At 39.1% G+C, this 17576-nt stretch overlaps 1 protein-coding gene across 1 annotated transcript in view; it reads left to right on the plus strand.

Moving 5' to 3' along the window:
• The window catches only part of LOC128736796 (putative mediator of RNA polymerase II transcription subunit 26), a 331101-nt gene that overhangs the window by 231039 nt on the left and 82486 nt on the right, over positions 1-17576 (plus strand). The gene's annotated exons all lie outside the window — the stretch shown is intronic.

Raw genomic sequence — 17576 nt, forward strand, 5'->3', positions numbered from 1 at the left:
GTTGTTGTTGGTACGTAAATCAAAACAAGACGGAAGGAGGCTAGGGAGCGTTTAAGTGAACTGCAGGCAAAGTTTTACAGGCTGCAGCACTCGAAAAACTTAATTGTAGTTTGAAAATATTAAACTGCTAAGGCTGGCTTAGGCTGAGTTTTGACACGGTGGGATTTTTTTGCAGCCATCAGCCGTGCAGCAAAGTATAAAGTATGAAGAAAAATTTTAATGAATTTTTGCCTTTCCGCAGCCTCCATCTCCGTACTGGCGCCTGTGGCAAGATTTCGTGTAACGCTTAATTGTGTCGTTTGCATCAACTCAACGCAAAATTATATTTTGGCAGCATTTTTTACGATGCTTCATGTTCGGAGCAGTCTTCTTCCCTTGCGCGAGAGGTATGATAATGGCGGTAACACGATGTTTTCGGTGTAAGCAAGAAAGAATTAAAATTAATTGACTATGATCAAAGGACCGCGAAGCTGGAATGCGGATGCTTTATGATGAGTCGATCCGAGCCGAGCCGGGCCTGGCCGGGCTGGGCCGAGTTGATGGTTGTGCCGACTTGTTGCTGGCTCGGGACGAAACTTGCGTTCCGGTTCGATACGACCGTTGAAGGTTTTTGTTTTTCAGGCGTGGAAAATTAAATTTCAATCTCGCTCAATTCCACTTAAATTTTTATTACTGAATTTTCGGGAAGGACTTTTATTCCTAATGAATTCTATTGAAATGATATTGACATTCTCGACGAATTTGCTTGAAAGGTTAGGATATTATAGGCCAAGCAATGCGGTATAAATTTTTCGGTGAAGGAATCCGGAAAATATATAAATCAATATATTTTCCATGAAATTCATTCATTCATTTTCTCGACTTTTCGACTCTTCGATTTTTCGACTTTTCAACTCTTCGACTCTTCGACTTTTCGTCTCTTCGACTCTTCGACTTTTCGTCTCTTCGACTCTTCAACTCTTAGACTTTTCGGCTTTTTCACTCTTCGACTTTTCGGCTCTTAGACTTTTCGACTTTTTGATTCTTCGACTCCTGACTGTTCGATTTCATCATTTTTCGACTCTTCGGCTCTTGGACTTTTCGACTTTCCGATTTTTCGAATTTTCAACCTTTCGACTATTTGATTCTTTGAGTCATCCACTGTTCGATTTCTTCCCTTTTCGACTCTTCGTCTCTTCAACTTTTTGACTTTTCGACTCTTTTTCAACTGTTCGACTTTGATTTTTCAACTCTAGCTTTTCGTCTTTTCTAGTCTTCGAGTATTCGAATTTTCGGCTCTTCGACTAGTCGACTCATCGGTTCTTCGACTTTCTGAGTTTTAGACTTTTCGATTCTTCGATTTTGGATTTTTTTCTTTTACGACTCTTCAAATGTTGGGCTTTTCGACTGTTGGACTCTTCAACTACGACCTTTGGACTTTTCGACTCTTTAGCTTTTCATCTATTCTACTCTTCCAAATTTCGACTTTTCCACTCTTCGGCTTTTTGACTTTTCGACTCTTGCACTTTTCGACTTTTCAACTCTTCGACTTTTCGGCTTTTTGACTTTTCAATTTTACGACTCTTCGAATTTTCCACTTTTCGACTGTTGGACTCTTCAACTGCGACCTTTTGACTTTTTGACTCTTTTCGACTGTTCTACTCTTCGACTTTCGGCTCTTCGACTTTATGATTCTTCGATTTTTCGACTTTTCCACTTTTCGACTCTTTGACTTTTCGGATTTTCAACTCTTCGACTCTCGACTGTTCGATTTCTTGACTTTCCGACCTTTCGACTTTTCAATTTTACGACTCTTCGAATTTTCCACTTTTCGACTGTAGGACTCTTCAACTGCGACCTTTTGACTTTTCGACTCTTTTCGGCTGTTCTACTCTTCGACTTTCGGCTCTTCGACTTTATGACTCTTCGATTTTTCGACTTTTCCACTTTTCGGCTCTTCGACTTTTCGACTTTTCAAATCTTCGATCCTTCGACTATTCGATTTCTCGACTCTTATCGACTCTTCAACTTTTCGACTTGTCGACTCTTTGACTTTTACACTTTTCGACTCTTCGTGTTTTCGACTTTTCAACTCTTCGACTCTGCGACTCTTCCATTCTTCCATTCTTCAACTCTTCGACTTTTGAACTCTTCGATTCTTCGGCTTTTGGACTCTTCGACTCTTCAACCAATCGACTTTTCGACTCTAGATTTTCATCTTTTCTACTTTTCGATCTTTCGAACTTTCGACTTATCGACTGCTCGACTTTTGGGCTCTTCAACTTTATGACTCTAAAAAAAGGTAAAGTCTAAAAAAAGGAAACTCGAAATAATTTTCCACTCCAGTCTGCTAACCTGTTTACCCGGTACTTAATAATCCTCACCCGTAATTGTTCACTTCCAGAAGAATTTACTCCAATTTCCACTTCATTTTACAAAACATCCGCCAGTTCTGGTAGCAGGCAGCAATCATGACTCCGTGGCACGCGCGTGTGGTATGTATGTGCACAGCCAATCGTGCCTCGAGGTGGTGGTGTCGACATGAAGACGACAGACAGACAGACAGACAGTATAAAGAGTGCGCGGTGGTTCCGCGCTTTCGGGTTTCGGGTTTTGGCTTCAACCGAAATTGCTACCCATTAGGTGAAAAACAAAACACATTTGTGCGCGGCTTGCAGGCCACCGCCGCCAGCTGCCGCCACGCCACTCTACCACGGCGCTAGCAAACTTTTCCGCGAAGAATTTCGCGGCAAACAAATTATCACATGTGTGGAAATTTTTCGCGCTGGGCGCGAGGCTGTGCGAAAGGGTGTCAATGGCAGATGTTGTGCTGTTGTTGTTGGTACGTAAATCAAAACAAGACGGAAGGAGGCTAGGGAGCGTTTAAGTGAACTGCAGGCAAAGTTTTACAGGCTGCAGCACTCGAAAAACTTAATTGTAGTTTGAAAATATTAAACTGCTAAGGCTGGCTTAGGCTGAGTTTTGACACGGTGGGATTTTTTTGCAGCCATCAGCCGTGCAGCAAAGTATAAAGTATGAAGAAAAATTTTAATGAATTTTTGCCTTTCCGCAGCCTCCATCTCCGTACTGGCGCCTGTGGCAAGATTTCGTGTAACGCTTAATTGTGTCGTTTGCATCAACTCAACGCAAAATTATATTTTGGCAGCATTTTTTACGATGCTTCATGTTCGGAGCAGTCTTCTTCCCTTGCGCGAGAGGTATGATAATGGCGGTAACACGATGTTTTCGGTGTAAGCAAGAAAGAATTAAAATTAATTGACTATGATCAAAGGACCGCGAAGCTGGAATGCGGATGCTTTATGATGAGTCGATCCGAGCCGAGCCGGGCCTGGCCGGGCTGGGCCGAGTTGATGGTTGTGCCGACTTGTTGCTGGCTCGGGACGAAACTTGCGTTCCGGTTCGATACGACCGTTGAAGGTTTTTGTTTTTCAGGCGTGGAAAATTAAATTTCAATCTCGCTCAATTCCACTTAAATTTTTATTACTGAATTTTCGGGAAGGACTTTTATTCCTAATGAATTCTATTGAAATGATATTGACATTCTCGACGAATTTGCTTGAAAGGTTAGGATATTATAGGCCAAGCAATGCGGTATAAATTTTTCGGTGAAGGAATCCGGAAAATATATAAATCAATATATTTTCCATGAAATTCATTCATTCATTTTCTCGACTTTTCGACTCTTCGATTTTTCGACTTTTCAACTCTTCGACTCTTCGACTTTTCGTCTCTTCGACTCTTCGACTTTTCGTCTCTTCGACTCTTCAACTCTTAGACTTTTCGGCTTTTTCACTCTTCGACTTTTCGGCTCTTAGACTTTTCGACTTTTTGATTCTTCGACTCCTGACTGTTCGATTTCATCATTTTTCGACTCTTCGGCTCTTGGACTTTTCGACTTTCCGATTTTTCGAATTTTCAACCTTTCGACTATTTGATTCTTTGAGTCATCCACTGTTCGATTTCTTCCCTTTTCGACTCTTCGTCTCTTCAACTTTTTGACTTTTCGACTCTTTTTCAACTGTTCGACTTTGATTTTTCAACTCTAGCTTTTCGTCTTTTCTAGTCTTCGAGTATTCGAATTTTCGGCTCTTCGACTAGTCGACTCATCGGTTCTTCGACTTTCTGAGTTTTAGACTTTTCGATTCTTCGATTTTGGATTTTTTTCTTTTACGACTCTTCAAATGTTGGGCTTTTCGACTGTTGGACTCTTCAACTACGACCTTTGGACTTTTCGACTCTTTAGCTTTTCATCTATTCTACTCTTCCAAATTTCGACTTTTCCACTCTTCGGCTTTTTGACTTTTCGACTCTTGCACTTTTCGACTTTTCAACTCTTCGACTTTTCGGCTTTTTGACTTTTCAATTTTACGACTCTTCGAATTTTCCACTTTTCGACTGTTGGACTCTTCAACTGCGACCTTTTGACTTTTTGACTCTTTTCGACTGTTCTACTCTTCGACTTTCGGCTCTTCGACTTTATGATTCTTCGATTTTTCGACTTTTCCACTTTTCGACTCTTTGACTTTTCGGATTTTCAACTCTTCGACTCTCGACTGTTCGATTTCTTGACTTTCCGACCTTTCGACTTTTCAATTTTACGACTCTTCGAATTTTCCACTTTTCGACTGTAGGACTCTTCAACTGCGACCTTTTGACTTTTCGACTCTTTTCGGCTGTTCTACTCTTCGACTTTCGGCTCTTCGACTTTATGACTCTTCGATTTTTCGACTTTTCCACTTTTCGGCTCTTCGACTTTTCGACTTTTCAAATCTTCGATCCTTCGACTATTCGATTTCTCGACTCTTATCGACTCTTCAACTTTTCGACTTGTCGACTCTTTGACTTTTACACTTTTCGACTCTTCGTGTTTTCGACTTTTCAACTCTTCGACTCTGCGACTCTTCCATTCTTCCATTCTTCAACTCTTCGACTTTTGAACTCTTCGATTCTTCGGCTTTTGGACTCTTCGACTCTTCAACCAATCGACTTTTCGACTCTAGATTTTCATCTTTTCTACTTTTCGATCTTTCGAACTTTCGACTTATCGACTGCTCGACTTTTGGGCTCTTCAACTTTATGACTCTTCGACTTTTCGACTTTTCAAATCTTCGAACCTTCGACTCTTCGACTACTCGATTTCTCGACTCTTCAACTATTCGACTTATCGACTCTTCAGCTTTTCGACTTTTCGACTTTTCGACCATTCGACTCTTCGACTTTTCAACTCTTCCATTCTTCCATTCTTCAATTCTTCGACTTTTGGACTATTCGACTTTTGGACTCTTCGATTTTTCGACTCTTCGACGGTTCGATTTCTCAATTTTCCGACTCTGACTTTTTAGATTTTTCGACTCTTCGAGTTGTCGACTTTTTTGTCGGTTTTTCGGCGTTTAGACCTTATGACTTTCGACTTTTAGACTTTTCGACTCATAGACTTTTCGACTCTTCATCTCTTGGTCTTTTCGACTCTTTGATTTTACGACTCTTCGAATTTTCGACTTTTCGACTGCTAGACTCTTCAACTTTTCGAGTCTTCGACCAATCAACTTTTCGGCTCTTCGACTTTTTGAGCTTTCGACTTTTCGATTCTTCGATTTCTGGACTTTTCGACTCTTCAACATTTCGGCTTTTCCACTTTTCGGCTCTTTGACTTTTCGACTTTTCAACTTTTCAGCTTTTCGACTTGCGTTTTTTTAGACTTTTCAGGTTTTCGACTCTTCAACTCTTCGACTCTTCGATTTTTCGACTTTTTGATTCATCGAATTCTCGACTTATCAATTCTTCGACTCTTAGACTTTTCGATTTTACGGCTCTTCGACTTTTGGGCTCTTCGTCTCCTCGACTCTTCGTCTCCTCGACATTTCCACACTTCTGCTCTTTGAGTCTTTAACTTTTCGACTCTTCGACCTCCTCGGCTCTTTCTTGGACTCTTTCTTTGACTTTTTCCTCGACTCTTTCTTCAGTTATTTCTTCGACTATTTCTTTGACTTGTTCTTCAACTTTTTTTTTCGACTATTTCTTCGGCACTTTCTGCGATTCTTTCTTCGACTCTTTCTACGACCCTTTTTTCAACTCTTTCTACGACTCTTTCTCCAACTCTTTTCTCGACTCTTTCTTCGACGCCTTCTTCGATTCTTTTTTCGATCCGTTCTTCGACTCTTTCTGCGATTCTTTCTTCGAATCTTTCTTCGACGCTTTCTTCAACTCTTTTTTCCATTTTTTCTTCAACTCTTTTTTCAGTTCTTTCTTCGACTATTTCTTTGACTTTTTCTTCAAATTGTTTTCGACTATTTCTTCGACACTTTCTGCGATTCTTTCTTCGACTCTTTCTACGACCCTTTCTTCAACTCTTTCTACGACTCTTTCTCCAACTCTTTTTTCGACTCTTTCTTCGACGCCTTTTTCGATTCTTTTTTCGATCCTTTCTTCGACTCTTTCTGCGATTCTTTCTTCGACTCTTTCTTCGACGCTTTCTTCAACTCTTTTTTCCATTTTTCTTCAACGCTTTCTTCGACTCTATCTTCAACTTTTTCTTCGATTCAGTCATCGACTCTTTCTTCGGCTTTTTCTTAGACTCTTTCTTTGACTCTTTTTTCGACTCTCTCTTCCCCTCTTCTTCTTCGATTATTTTTTCGACACTTTCTTCGACTCTTTCTTTAATTCTTTGTTTGATTTTTTCTTCAACTCTTCTTTCGACTCATTTTTCAACTTTTTCTTCGACTCTTTCATAAACTCTTTCTACGACTCTTTCGTCAACTTTTTCTTCGACTTTTTCTCCGACTTTTTCTTTGGCTCTTTCATCGACTCTTTCTTCGACTCGTTCTTGGACTCTTTCTTCGATTCTTTCTTCAACTCTTTCTTCGACTTTTTCGATTCTTGCATTGATTCTTTCTTCGATCCTTTTTGGACTATTTCTTCGGCTCCTTTTTCAACTATTTTTGCGACTTCTTCTTCGACTTTTTTCGATTCTTTCACCGACTTTTTCTTCAACTCGTTTTTCCATTTTTTCTTCAACGCTTTTTTCGACTCTATCTTCAACTTTTTCTTCGATTCAGTCATCGACTCTTTCTTCGGCTTTTTCTTAGACTCTTTCTTTGACTCTTTCTCTTTCACTCTTTCTTCGATTATTTTTTCGACACTTTCGTCGACTCTTTCTTTAATTCTTTGTTTGATTTTTTCTTCAACTCTTCTTTCGACTCATTTTTCAACTTTTTTTTCGATTCTTTCATAAACTCTTTCTTCGACTCTTTCGTCAACTTTTTCTTCGACTTTTTCTCCGACTTTTTCTTTGGCTCTTTCATCGACTCTTTCTTCGACTCGTTCTTGGACTCTTTCTTCGATTCTTTCTTCGATTCTTTCTTCAACTCTTTCTTCGACTCTTTCTTCGACTTTTTCGATTCTTGCATTGATTCTTTCTTCGAACCTTTTTGGACTATTTCTTCGACTCCTTTTTCAACTCTTTTTGCGTCTTCTTCTTCGAATTTTGTTTTGGATTCTTTCACCGACTTTTTCTTCAACTCGTTTTTCCATTTTTTCTTCAACGCTTTTTTCGACTCTATCTTCAACTTTTTCTTCGATTCAGTCATCGACTCTTTCTTCGGCTTTTTCTTAGACTCTTTCTTTGACTCTTTCTCTTTCACTCTTTCTTCGATTATTTTTTCGACACTTTCGTCGACTCTTTCTTTAATTCTTTGTTTGATTTTTTCTTCAACTCTTCTTTCGACTCATTTTTCAACTTTTTTTTCGATTCTTTCATAAACTCTTTCTTCGACTCTTTCGTCAACTTTTTCTTCGACTTTTTCTCCGACTTTTTCTTTGGCTCTTTCATCGACTCTTTCTTCGACTCGTTCTTGGACTCTTTCTTCGATTCTTTCTTCGATTCTTTCTTCAACTCTTTCTTCGACTCTTTCTTCGACTTTTTCGATTCTTGCATTGATTCTTTCTTCGAACCTTTTTGGACTATTTCTTCGACTCCTTTTTCAACTCTTTTTGCGTCTTCTTCTTCGAATTTTGTTTTGGATTCTTTCACCGACTTTTTCTTCAACTCGTTTTTCCATTTTTTCTTCAACGCTTTTTTCGACTCTATCTTCAACTTTTTCTTCGATTCAGTCATCGACTCTTTCTTCGGCTTTTTCTTAGACTCTTTCTTTGACTCTTTCTTCGACTCTCTCTCTCTCTTTCACTCTTTCTTCGATTATTTTTTCGACATTTTCTTCGACTCTTTCTTTAATTTTTTGTTTGATTTTTTCTTCAACTCATCTTTCGACTCATTTTTCAACTTTTTCTTCGACTCTTTCATAAACTCTTTCTACGACTCTTTCGTCAACTCTTTCTTCGACTTTTTCTCTGACTTTTTCTTTGGCTCTTTCATCGACTCTTTCTTCGACTCGTTCTTGGACTCTTTCTTCGATTCTTTCTTCAACTCTTTCTTCGAACCTTTTTCCAACTTATTCTACGACTCTTTCTTCAACTCTACTTTAGACTCTTTTTTCTACTTTTTCTTCGACTCTTTCTGCGATTCTTTCTTCAACTTTTTCTTCAGCTCTTTCTTAGACTCTTTCTTTCACTTTTTCCTCGACTCGTTCTTCGTAAAAGTCCTAATAAACTAATAATAAACTCGTTCTTCAACTATTTCTTCAATTCTTTATTCGACTCTCTCTTCAACTCTTTCTTCGGCTCTTTCTTCGACTCTAGGTTCGACTCTTTCTTCGACTGTTCCCTCAAATATTTAATAGACTTTTTTTCGACACTTTAATTGTTCGTTTTTTCAACTCTTTAAATTTTCTCATTTTCCCAAAATTACCCAATGCACAAAATTACTTCGCCTTTCAAAAAATTTCCACTCGTGTTTTTTTTTTTTTTTGGTGAAAAACTTTCACAGTTTCCCCGTTGCACGCTTTTGTAATAACCTTCGCTATTTGTGTCCCACCATTCATCATCGCGTCAAACATTTTAATCTTTGTCATCATTCAAGCTCGCTCGTGAAACCATGGCTGTGGCGGCGGTGGAAGCGGCGGCAGTGGCAACGACGAATGCTGTTTGTATGCTTTTCTATGCTGCTGTTGCCGCTTCCAAGTTGCAGTGCGGTAAAAGTAGTAGGGAAGGGGGAGCCACGAACGGGAAACGGGAACGCTTCCACATTGACGCCGCCGCATTCGAACGGAAAAGTGGGGCTCTCGCAGTCGGTAAATAAAAATGATTGACATTCTTAAGCGTTACTTAAGCGGATGTTTTCACTTTGTTCGTGTTTTTCTTTTCTTTTTTCTCCGCCTGCCGCTGTGGAACTGGATTTCCACAGAAAATCCTCCAACGCTGGGCGTTGGTAATGGTTTTTGTGCGGAGGCTGAAGGAAGAATTGCGTTGCTTGCCTGTATTTATTTAGTTCTTCTTCGTCGGGATTGGCGCTGCTCTTCGGCTCCGGCGGACGATTTGTGTTTCGTTATCAAGGATGTATTACTGCAAAGCAAAACAATTTATTTCCTTTTCCATTGTACCTTGTAAAATGGTTAGCGGGAGTAACGGAAAACCCTGTAATAAAGCACCGTGTTTTGCTTCTATAAATTGAATTTAATTCTTGCCACTTTGGCGGGTGATGCTTCAAAAAGCTTTGAGTGGGAATTTTAGGAAGAGTTGTACTGAGGGAAGTCCGTGCTTACAGCCAAGGTCGGAAAATATGGATAGAGCAACAGTAAATAGCTGATGTTGAATGCTGTTCTGTATTTTCAGCGCTCATCGTTTGTAGTTTACATCATTCAGAATTGTTTATGTCTGTGGTTCCAGCAAATAGAAAATTTTCCCGCATAACCACCGTAACTTCAGGGTACCACTGAAGAGATGCTGTACAGTGATGACTTGCTGTAGAAAATTCTTCACAAGCATCCGCTTTTCTTTCCGCAGAGTAAACCTTCTTTACATCTCTGCCATTTAACGCCATTCTCACCAACCAGCTAGAATACTGATTTGTTTGTCCAGCAAAAGGAAAGTTATTCCCAGCTCCTGCAGCTCTTTGCTTGTTCAAATAACTTTTCGATTTTCAAGCTGGACCATGCCAGAACGGTTGGTAGTAAACCAAAATGGACACGTCCCCGGCAGAATCTCAGGCAATAGTCAGTGTCGAAGTGGATTTGGCGTTGTTTTCTGACTGCTTCGCAGCTCAGCTCTTCGGTAGCAGCTTACTCAGCTTTTCGCAATAAATTTTCCACCGTGATTTGGTGGTGGCGGAACGGGTGTTAAAATGCTTCATAGTCGAAAGCGAAAAAAATAAAGGTTCGGACTTCCATGGACTACTTCCATGGTGTGGTGAAAGAATTGAATGTGTACCTAACGTTCGCGCATTGTCTAATGGTAATGGCACCGGGAACGGACAGAAGTGGGCTTCTGAATGTACCAGGATGAAAAAGTGTCCATCTTTTTTCCTAGATTTTTTTTTGTGGAAAACAATACACTTGTGGAGAAGGCGCAAATTGGAAATTTCTAATCAAGTGCTAGGCTGGGATCAATTTGAATATGCAAAACAGCTAACAAGGAAGATTTGTTTGAATCTTGTTTCTATTTTGTCTGCGATTATTTGTCTTCAGAAGACCAACGCGAACGACTGCCTCCTGATTGGCTTTAACTTTCAATATATTTTGCAGTTAATATAGAAAGCATTTAGTTGCTCTTTTTTTCACACTCCACACCTCTTTCTGCAATAGTGACATTTTCCAATAAAACTTCTACAAAAATAAGTCGGCTTACGAAGAGAATTTATGGTTCCGCTTTATTAAAATTAAACATTGTATTCCCACATCAAATGCGATTAATTTATTTCTTTCTCATTTCCTTCGTCGCATTCAAGCTCAGACTGTACACCGGCACCGGTCGAACCTTGGCCTGATCCTGTTATCCTGCCGAATTCCGAATACCCGAAAGTGTTTGGCTTCCTGGCGGAGGCGGCGGTGGTGTTCCACCACTACCGCCCGCCCACCGGGCCGGTTATCCCCGGTGTTGTTGTTTTGCTTTCACTCCGTTGCTTGTTTGTACCACAAAATTCCAAAATAAATCAAAATTATCTTCTCGTACCTTGCAAACCGCAAACCGCCCGCCGCTTTGCCACAATCCCCCATTAGTGAACGGGGCGGCGACCACAATCGCTTTGCGTCCAACCGGCCGGCGTGGCGTGGCGAGGCGCGGCGCGCGTTGTTGGTGCTGTCGGGTTTCTCAATGCGGAAAACACGGGACTTCCTTTTCGTATACAACCTCGGCCCTTCCCACACATTAACGTGTGCTGCTGTGGCATTCCAGCTCAGGACAGGTGCTGCGAATATCTCGACGGGTGTACGATTCGGCAATGCTGTCGATATCGTCCGTTTTTATTAGCTCATTGAAATGCAAATAAACGCAGGTTTTTTTTTCAACTCTTTTACTGTGGTTCACTCTTCCGCTGTTTGTTTTATGGTTCAGGATGTGGATAGGGGAGGGGATGTATGCATAAAGTCAACATTATGCTTAAACAGCAAGTGCAGGAACATGAGCTTTCTGGTTATTTTCAAAAAAAAAAAAATCCGGTTTAAGCTGGATTTCGTTCCTGCAGGCAATCGATATTAAGTTGATCATGATGATCAAAGCTTGGCTTTGAGTAATATTTCTTGGATTGCTTAAATTATTACAGTTCAAACTAGTATTATTCACAAGTTTGGTTATTTTACTTAGCATTTTCTATTTACAATTGTCGAAAAGCTGCTTAAAAATAGTACTAATTTTGGAAATGTTAACCACTCCGGCGAAATTTATTTGCTCCACTGTTTGAACAGACTAATAAAAAAGTAAATTAAAATTTTCCTGAAATTTTTGGAGCGTTTTAGTAGAATACAGGCTTCATCAGAGATCGAAAACAAACACTGATGAAGCCTGTAAGTCGCAGGTGAAATACGTATCTGCCGTAAGTAAAGTAAATAAGTATTTAAGACTTAATTTTGAAAAAAAAACTCTGGTTAAAACTTTATGCCAAATGCAGTTTTAAATCAGGTTCTGGTCCGTATTCTGGTCCAAATTCTGCTCCGAATTCCGGTCAAAATTTTGGCACTAGTCAACATTCTGGTCTAAATTTAGGTCCAAATCCACAGCGTAATTCAAGCTCAAATGCATAACCAAATTCAGGTTCACATTCAGGTCCTAATTCCATTGTCTAAATTCAAGACAATATTCTGATCCTAATTTTGGTCCTAAATTCAGGTCCAAATTAAAGTCCTCATTCAAGTCAATTCAAAACAAAGTCCTGTTTCATATTCTGGTCAAAATTATGGTCGAAATTCTGCTACAAATTCATCTAAACCTAAATTCAGGCCCAAATTTAAGTCCATATTTTGGCCCACATATAGGTCCGAATTCTGGTCCAAAGAATCTGGTCTTGAATATGGTGAATTGTGGTTCAAATGCAGGTTTGAAAACTTTGATCCGAATGTAGCACCAAATTCAGGTTTAAATTCAAGTCCCAATCCTGGTCTGTGTTCTGCTCCAAATTCCACCCCAAATTTTAGACGACAATTAGATATAAATTCTAACTGGTCCAAATTTTGATGTGAATTCTGAAGCAACTCAAATCCAAATTTAGAACGTAATTCAAGTTAAATGAAAAAGTTTTCCATCTTTTAACTCCTATTGGGAATGTGCTAAGACGCTCAACGTAATAACTATTAATTAGTTACGTAATGCAAGTTCAAATACGGGTTCAACTTCAGACTCAAATTCCAAAAGTCCAAATTTAGGTTCACATAAATCCAAATTCTATGGTTCAAATTCAATCGCATATTCTGGTCGAAATTCTGCTCCAAATTCGTCTAAATATGGTCTAAATGAAATTCAGGTTCAAATTTAACACCATATTTTGGTCCAAGTTCAGGACCACATTTAAATCCGAATTCAGTGTGGTCCCAATTCTAGTGCAAAATCTGAACCAAGTTTTGATTCAAATTCAGATTCAAATTCCGGTTCAAATTTAGATTCGTGTTGAGGTTATATATAGATCCAAATTATGCCCCAAAGAATCTCGTCTTCATTATAGTGAATTTTGGTTCAAATTCAGATAAAACATTGATCCGAATTCAGCACCAAATTCTGATATAAATTTAAGTTCCAGTCCTAGTCCGTCTTCTGGTTCAAATTTCGGTATAGTCTAGATCTAAATTCTGATTTGAGATTGCTTGATTCTTTTCGGTGAAATGATAACTATGTTTGTTTTATGCGTGACGCGTTTCAGCCTACTGCATTCTTTCGGCCATCTTCGAACGCAAAACAGGCACGTCTAGTTACTTTAAGCGTTCAATGTCTATTGGAATAGAGAAAGAATGCAGTAGGCTGAAACGCGTCACGCATAAAACAAACATAGTTATCATTTCACCGAAAAGAATCAAGCAATCTCAAATCATAATATGGCGGTGATTCTAGATCTAAATTCTGTCAGATCCAAATTTAATGTAAATTTTGGTCCAATTCAAATCCAAGTTCAAAACGCGATTCAAGTTCAAATTCGGGTCTAAATTCAGATCCAAATTCAGGTCCAAAATCAAGACCATATTCTGACCAAAATTCTGCTCCAAACTCTGGTCTAAATAAAATTCAAATCGAAATTCAGGTCCAAATTTAGCCCAGATTTTGGTTCACATTTTGGTGCAAGTTTTTGTTAAAATTTTGGTCCCTATTCTGGATCATATTTAAATCCGAATTCAGTCTGGTTCCAATTCTGGTGCAAAATCTGAACCAAATTCAGATCCAAATTCAGGTCCAAATTTAGATTCGTATTGGTATTCATATGATAGGTCCAAATCATGTTCCAAAAAATCTGGTCTTGAATATGGTGAATTTTAGTTCAAATTCTGGTTTGCTTTTTGATCCGAAATTAGCAGCAAATTCAAGTCCAAATCCTAGTCCGTATTCTGGTCCAAACCCAAGCAACAATGTGAGTTTTGTTGTACTCTTATGGCGGTTTTCTTATCCAATTTTGGTCTTAAATTTGGTTTTGGGAAGTCAGGTATAAGTTCCAGTCCAAATTTTGGACATTATTTTTGAATCATAATTAGATTCTGCCTGATCCAAATTTTAGTACAAATTTTGAACCAATTCAAATCCAAATTCTGGTCCAAATTCAGAACGTAATTCAAGTTCAGTTTCGGGCCCAAATTCAGACGCCCTGGCAGGTGTTGTGGGTTCAAATCCGGTTATAATCTCTGATTACAGCTTGGTTCGACCCATGCACCTTCCAGCATTGGACAAAAGATAGGAGTCACAACGACAACTTGTTAACCATAGCTACCTATTACCCCCCCCCCCCTTCCTTTCCACCCTTCCCCTTCATTCCCGAAAAAATCGTTCTTCATTACTTTCCCTTACCGTCCCTTCATCAATTGTAGAATCATCGTTTCAAAAAACTACCCAAATTCAGACCCAAATTCAAGTCCAAATTTGAGTTCACATGAATCCATATTCTATGGTCCAAATTATGCTCCAAATTCATGACCATATTTTGGTCCGAATTCTGATCCGAAATCGTATCCAAATTTAAGTTTAAATTCTGTTCCAATTTAAGGTCCCTATTGTGAACCACATTTGGATCCAAATTTTTGGTGCAAATTCTGGACCAAATTCAGCTCCGCATACAGGTCGTAATTTAGATCCACATTAAAGTCAAACGCCTCCGGGTACGATACGGTAGTTTCACCTTCTCCGAAATCTTTAAAATTATCCAGTGAGGTGCCTTGCTAGTGGTTGCTTACCAGTTTTGGAGAGGTCTGGCGGGAGTCGGTGCTTTCCGGCGGTTATATTCGTCTTCAACTGTCCGATTTCTCTTTGGATCTCTTCGAGATCAGGGGCCAGCACTCTGTTGTCGTTTGTAGGAACCTACCTTATCGCATCCTTCTGTTATGTGGTCGATGAGTTGCCTATCGAAGAACTATTTCCATTTGTCCACTATCGCTCATTTGTGGTCAGGTTTTCCTCCTCGGCCCTCCACATATCAGACTCGGGTGTGTGTCGTTTACGAGATTGGACCAATTCAAGTCTATATTTTGACCCAAATTTAGCTCCAAATTCTGATTCATATTGTATAACACATTCGGAACCAAATTTGGGTCTTAATTCCAATATAAATTCAGCTCCAAATTCAGATTCAAATTCAAATCTACACTCTGGTCAAAATTCTGGTGCAAATTGAGCTCCAAATTCGGAGCCAAATCAAAATCTACATTTAAGTTCACATTCAAGACAAATTTCTGGCCCAATTTCTGGTTTGGTCACTCTGGTCCAAATTTTGTGCTAATCTTGGACCAAGTTTATTCTGGTCTAATTTCAGATTATCGTTTTACTGATACTGACTTTTTCGCGGTCAAACGTAAACTCTATTTTGATTAAAGCAGAGGAGCGTTTGGGGCTAAAAATGTTAGACTGAATACTGGGCAAGTTTTCAATCTGCGGCTAAAAATATTTTGGGTTTAGTTCGTGGCAGTGGGACTCCAACCCACAATTTCTCGATTAGTACTCGAGTGCTTTACGCATTTAAACTATACCACACCCATGTATTAATTAGTCTCAGATCTAGTCTTGTCCTACCGGTCCAAGCATTCCATCTTTCGCACACATACGCTCCCCCGGTGACGGTTATTATTTGTAATATGACTGCCCTTTGCTTCTACACGAGAAGATAGACTGTTATCGACTTTTATTTTTAGCCGCAGATCGAAAACTTGCCCAGTATTCAGTCTAACATTTTTCGCACCAAACGCTCCTCTGCTAATTTCAGAACCAATGCCAATGCTCCACATTTAGATTCAGATTTAAGTCCATGTTTCGGGTCACATTTTGGTCCAAACTTTGGGTCACATTTCTATGCAAATTCTGTTTGATCCGAATTGAGGCGAAAATTCTGGAGCAAATTAAGATACAAATTCTGGTCCAAAAAATTTAAGTGCACATGAGTCCAAATTCCGTGATCGGAATTCAAGACCATATTCTGAATAAAATTCCGGTCCAAATTTAATACCAAATTCCGTTCAAAATTCAGATCCAAATTCGAGTCCCTATTTTAACCCATATTCTTTCTGGTCCAAACTTTACTCATTATTCTGTACCGTATTTGAATCCAAATTCGATAGGGCCCTTTTTGTGCAAAGCCTAACCCAATCTGGATCAATATTCCGTCCAATTTAATATTCATATTGTGCTCCATAGACATGCAAGTCCGATTTGAAGACCACAGTCTGACTAAAACTCTGGTTCACATTCGGGTTCAAATACAGAACCAAATTCAACTACAGGTGCAGGTCCATATTCAAAACGTAATACAAGTTCAAGTTCAGATCCAAATTTAGACTCAAAGCTTTTTTTGGGAAATGGCGTATGTAGTCAAACCAAAATCGTAACAAATTTTTAGTTACTCTCCGACGTTTCGCTTTTATTTTTAAAAAATCCACGATTCCTACGATTTTTAAAAAATAAATGCGAAACGTCGGAGAGTAACTAAAAATTTGTTACGATTTTGGTTTGACTACATATGCCATTTCCCAAAAAAAGCTACAAACAAATACAAGTCGACACCATACTACGCAATATTAGACTCAAATTCAGATCCAGATTTAGATCCAAATTTTAGTTTATATAAAATCCAATTCAATGGTCGAAATTCAAGAACACATTGTGGTCAAAATTCAAGTCGAAATTCAGAACCAAATTTAGCTCCAAATTCAGATCCAAATTTAAATGTAGATTCTGGCCCATATTCTACTCCACATTCCGGCTCAAATTTTGGGTCGTAATTTTAGTCCAAATTTAGATTCACATTAAATTCCATATTCTTGGCCAAACTCTGATGATAATTCTGGCCCAAATTTAGGTCCAGATTTCGATCGAAATTCAAGTCGAAACTAACTCTAGTCCGTATTCGGCTTCAATTTCAGGTCTAAATTTGAATTCAAATCCTGGTGCAAATAGCGGCCCGAATCTTGGTTCAATATCAGATCAGAATTCAGATCCAAATTCAAGTCCATATTCCTGTCCAAATTCTGGTCATAATCCTGATCTAAATTCGAGTCCAAATTCAGATCGAAACTGATTCTGATCCATGTTCAGCTTCAAATTCAGGTCCAACCTCGAAAGGACATTCCGACACTAATACGCAACTTTTGATCCAAATTCAGGCCCACAGACAAATTCTAATTTAGGTCCAACTCCGGTTTGAGTTAAAGTCCAAATGCAGGGGTCCAAATGAGATGCAAGCTTGGATCGAAAATCAGATTCAAACCGTTGACCAAAATGCAAACCAAAGTCTTACTGCGAAGACAGCACCGCCAAGCGGAGATTCGAACTTATGAAAACTGCCTTGTCAAACCAGCATCGTACATCGAAGCTGTCTGGGAACCCGCGGACCAAATTCAAATCCAAATTCTGGTCCAAATTCAGCTTCAAACTCAGATCGCAAAATAGGACCACATTGAAGTCTAAATACTCTAAATTGAGAATTTGATCCGAATTCTGGTCCAAATTTCATTCCACATTCTGCTTTACATTCAGAACCATGTTTGAGTCCAAATTCAAGACCGTGTTCAAGT

This window comes from Sabethes cyaneus, chromosome 2, assembly GCF_943734655.1.
Source record: "Sabethes cyaneus chromosome 2, idSabCyanKW18_F2, whole genome shotgun sequence".
NCBI lineage: Eukaryota > Metazoa > Arthropoda > Insecta > Diptera > Culicidae > Sabethes > Sabethes cyaneus.